This window comes from Ceratotherium simum, chromosome 13 (assembly GCF_057802395.1).
Source record: "Ceratotherium simum simum isolate JZ-2026a chromosome 13, ASM5780239v1, whole genome shotgun sequence".
Taxonomy (NCBI): Eukaryota; Metazoa; Chordata; class Mammalia; order Perissodactyla; family Rhinocerotidae; genus Ceratotherium; species Ceratotherium simum.
Window position 1 is genome coordinate 26,741,226 of NC_141912.1, and position 5,120 is coordinate 26,746,345.

Here is a 5,120-nt window from a genome sequence, read left to right on the forward strand (position 1 = left end):
TGGCCTTTATAGTTAGAGGCCCCAGGGAAGAAACGAGGATACTGGGTGGGATTATGTCGCAGAGGCAAACTGTCTGCAACGAAGCTCTAAGCAAGGTCAAGACAGGAGCAGGGAGGAGGTGGAGGGCTGGACACCGCCTTGACCTCTGTAACATGCAGCACAAATAAGGAGTGGTTACTGCTCTGGCAGTTTTCCCGCCAGAGATGCCAGACCAGCTGGCTCTATGACTTCGAATGCGGTTTTCAGGCAGGCTCGGGGAAGGTTTGCGGGAACCCGTAAGTGCAGCCTGGAGGTGCTGAAACGCGAGGCCAGGGGCACCGCCAGGAGCGCGGCGAGTGCTGGGAGACGCGCGGAGGGAGGGCTGGGCGGGCTCGGCTTCTCGATGTCCTGTATCTTTTAGGAAGCATCACGGACCAGCCCGGGGGTGCGCGGTGATGCGCGCTTCAGCCAAATAGCCGCTGTCTTCCACGAAAGTCATTCCCTTCTTGGAGCGACGGCGAGGAGGAGCCAGAATCCTCTCGCTCTTTCTCCTCAGCCTTCTCTCGGGGTTTCTCAAAGGAGCATCCCTGGATCCTTCGGAAATGCTGTTTCCCGGGGGCGTAGAGGAAGGACCACATACACGAAGATACGAAACTTCCGGAAGAGTCTTGAACAAAGCGTGTTTTATTCGCCAGGGTAGCCGCCGCGGAGGAAGGTGGCAAGTGTGGGTGGGAAAGAGTACCTGGCGGTCCAGCGCGCTCCCGCTCCGGCGTGTCGCGGGGACTGGGCGCGCCCGTGGCTCATGGCTCGTGGCTCGTGGCTCATGTCGCTGTAGAGTGCGCACTGAGAACCCAAGGAAAGCATGCTCCAGTGGCGCAATCGGTTAGCGCGCGGTACTTATACAACAGTATATGTGCGGGTGATGCCGAGGTTGTGAGTTCGAGCCTCACCTGGAGCATGTTTTCTTCCCTTTACGATCTCAAACGTTTCATTCTAATGCATTTTTCCCTTCTCCTTAAAGAAAAAACTAAAAAGAGGTTATAATATCTTCCCTGGTGAGACCGCGGGTATCCCCATGATTAAGGAGGCCGTTTGGTCGTTTTCAAACATAGGAAGAAATCACAAACCAAAAGGAAGCAAGTTGAATTTATTATCCAAGCAAATGCGTTTCTCTTCAATCAGGAGACCTTACAGCCAGGTTGCACAGATTCAAAGGGGTCTCCTTCACCCTTACCCAGCTCCTTTCTTTAAACTATTCCTCAGCTCTTTGGGGACCGAGCAAGGGAAAACCGGGTCTTGTGCTCTGCGATTTCGTGCAGCTGTCACCGGGGCTCAAGGATGTGCAGAAGCTGCTCCCAGGCATTTTAGCTTCGATGTCCACAAGGTTTGCAGTAAGATTGCTGAACACCTGTGAAAGCTAAACGTGCTTTGAGTCGAGCTCCACCGCCTAGTTCACATAAACCAGACTGGGAAAGAGGAAATAATTTTCCTCCAGCCCTGAAACATCCGGCATAGATGGCTGAGTATGTATCTTCCTAATTTCATCAGAAAATAAACAAATGGCCTTGTTTGAAGAACTACATGTGTCTGAAATAAATGATTCAAGGTTACTCTGCTTTTATCCACTCTCTCTTGGATTTTATTCTGGCACACAGGGCCCTCTTCTTCTGTCCCTTAATTATGGGTATTCCCCACAGTTCTGTCCTCAGCTTTCCTCTCATCTAATGATATGCACATTCTTTGTATTATATTCATTCTCTTGATTACAACCTCTCTCTATAATTTGATGACTGTAACATTTCTGTCTCACCCAGTCTTCTCATTTTAATCCAGAGCTATACATCTTACTGGCTACTGGGCATTATTGACTGGAAATTCCCACAGGTCTGTAACATCAACACAAGGGAAAATTATCAACCTCAATTCCACTCCCTCTCCTGTGCTCTGTGTCTCAAACGCAGTCATTCAACAAATACACAATGCCTACTTTGTGCCAGGTCCGTTCTAGGTGCTGAGGTCACTGCAGAGAAATAAAAAGATGAAGCCTCTGCTCTCTGGAACCTAAGTTCTAGAAGCAAGAAATAAACAATGAACAATTAAAAATGAATATATAATTAGACAAAGTGGTGAAAAGTTTTATAGAGAAAAATAAAAATAAAATAAGAGGGATAGGGGATAGAAGGGTAGGTGCTATTTTATATAGAGTTGTTACAGAAGGTCTCTCTAAGCAAGCGACGTTTAAGCAGAGGCCTAAAGGAAAATAGGAGAAGGTCTTGGATGTATACGTGAAAGGCAGGTCCAGGCAGAGGGAAGAACAGATGCAAAGGCCTAGGTGTGGGTATGGCCCCCAGAAGCATAGTTAGTAAGAATGAAGAAAAGAGGTCGCTCTAGCATATTTTTCAACAGAAGAGCTTCTTCAATAAAAGCTAAAACCTGACATGATGTTATCTATGATACCAGTTAAGACTGACCAAATGATGTTTGAGGAAACGATGTGAAAGTAAAATTGCCAGAGACACAAAGAAGTATCTCAAGGGGTTGTTCCTGATTTCTGTGTGAATCTCTGACCAGTCAAGGACTGGATTGTCTCTAGTTTCCATGGCTTGATTTTAGAAGCCTCTAATGACTCTGATCACACCAACTTCTGTGAAGTTGTTCAAAACAGAAAGCAGCAATGTAGTTTTCTAACGTTTCCTTTTTAGTAAGATATGACTATGTAATAAGATTCACCCATTTTGAGTGCACAGTTTGATGAATTTTGGCAGTTGTATTAATTTCCTATTGCTGCTGTAACAAGTTAGTGGCTTACAGTTAACACAAAGATTATTGTCTTCTGTAGGTCAGAAGTCCAAAATGGCTATCACAGGTCTAAAATTAAACTATTGGCAGGGCTGTGTTCCTTCTGGAAGCTTGAGGGGAGAATCTTTTTTCTTGCTTTTTCCAGTATCTAGAGGCTGCACACATTCTTTGGCCCCTGTCTCTCTTCCATCTTCAAAGCCAGTAATTGAATCACTCTGATCTCTGCTTCTGTTGTCACCTCTCCTCTGACTCTTATGCCTCTCTCTTCCACTTTTTAAGGACCCTTATGATTATACTGGGCCCACTTGGATAATCCAGGGTAATCTCCCTATTTTAAGATCCTTAATCACATCTGCAAAGTCCCTTTTTGGAACTTTATAAGGTAGCACATTCACAGGTTCTGGTGATTACGGTGTGGACATCTTTGAGGAACCCTTACTTTGCCAACCACAGTAACTATATACCATTGTGGAAACACCACCACATTCAAGATGCAGAACGGTACCTTTTCCCTAAAAAGTTTCCTCCTTCTCTTTTGTAGTCCATCACATCCCTCCACTCCTGCTCCTGGCCACCACTGATCTACTTTCCATCACTATAGTGTTGTCTTTTCTAGAATTTCATATAAATGGGATCATACAGTTTGTAGGCTTTTGTGTGAAACTTCTTTTACTTAACATAACTCTGTGCTAACTCTGTGGCAGATATTCATTTTTGATTCCCAGCTTCTCTACACTTAGCATATTTATCCGTTACTGAGTCTTCTTGATTCTATTTTACCTCCTTAATGTCTCTGGATATTTCCCTGCTCACAGTCCAAAGTCCTTCCCAAAGGCCTCTGTACCTTGATAAATACCTGTCTTGTGCCTTGACATTTCTTTTCTCTTCCTCTTTCTTTGCATCTACTTCTTCCACCGGTGATCACTTGTCTGTCTTCAGGGCACGGTGGGAGCTCCACCTCCATAGTTTGCATCAGATGCTCTCCTGTGGGCTTCATATGCTGTGCCAGGCACTTGACACATTTATTCAGTCGTCAGTTTACTTCACTCTCTCATTTACTGGATCATAAACTCCTTGGGAGAGACAAAGACTGTATCTTAATTGCTTTTGTTTCTTTAGCACCCAGCTCAATTCCTGCCTCTGAATAGACTGTACCTCTCAGTATACTTTTTCCACCTGTGGTATCATGGAGATCTCTGATGATTTACTCCCTTTGTCTTCCCCCATTCTCACCCCTCAGGGTGAGGGTTTATTTTTATTTTATTGATTTAATGTATCTATTTTAGCAAAATAAAGGTTAAAGTTAGGTACTGAGAAATGAACAACATTAACAAGAGAGTTTTGTTTTGTCTTGCAGTTTCTCTCACTAAAGAATGTGAAAATCAAAGGTAAGAGAAGGGATTTACCAGTGTTCATAAAAAAGTAGCAGTAACCATGACCTCTTAAACTCTTTTCTCTACCTAGAATGCTCTTCTTCATCTTGTATACATGACAGATTCCTGCACATTCTTTGTGGCCCAGAAAAAAAATCTGATGATTTCTTTCTTCTTATTAATAGATAATTTGTAATACTAAATTCATGTTTATCTCATCGTAAAAAAAGATGTATTTATATATACAACTGTCTTTCCTAGTAGTTCGCTTATCAAGGGCAATTACTATGACTTGGTTCTTTTTTTAACTTTTAATTAAGTAATGCATTTAGTAAATGCTCAAAAATATCTATAGAGTCTCAAAATAATACAGTGAAATAAAGTCAGAACTTTGTGGGAAGAGAAGCAGGATAGAAAAGGAAAAAGGAAAAAGTAAGGCGGTTTGGATGAGATGATGAGAAGGAAAAAAAAATGTGTTTCTTGGTTGTTGTTCTGTGAAAATATTGGATACTTTAAACACTATAACTCAAGGTCTCTAGAGTTGACATGTGCTTCTACCAGATGAAGGATTAATATATGTGCTTTGCTGACAATTAGAATTTGAAATGAGCTTGTTTTAGGGTAATAGCTACTGTGAGATCACACTACCATCAAAAAGGGCTAAATATTCCACTTTTAAAATTTCACTTTTCATATGAGAATGAGTCCAATAAATTTTTTAGACTATTCATGGAATGATATAATTTTAAATAGTGAAACAAGAATCTTTTCTTACCATTTTTGTGTTTTGGCTCTCTTTACTATTTGTTTATTTCACCTCAGTTGCCCTTTCTATTTCCGGTGCAAACTGAAAAGATCCGTATCCTTAAAAGGCCCCACAAGTGATTTTATCCATAACATAACTAGGGACTACTTTTGTGTCTTTCGTCACATCCAAATTATATTTCATATAGCAGTTGTGTTAATTTT

The 5,120-nt window shown here is 42.2% G+C and overlaps 1 non-coding gene across 1 annotated transcript; it reads left to right on the plus strand.

The window, feature by feature from the left end:
• The first annotated feature begins 843 nt into the window (after positions 1–843).
• On the plus strand, positions 844–937 carry TRNAI-UAU (transfer RNA isoleucine (anticodon UAU)). The gene is made up of 2 exons: positions 844–881; positions 902–937. It is a non-coding gene; the product is annotated as a tRNA-Ile (tRNA).
• Positions 938–5,120: the final 4,183 nt, after the last annotated feature.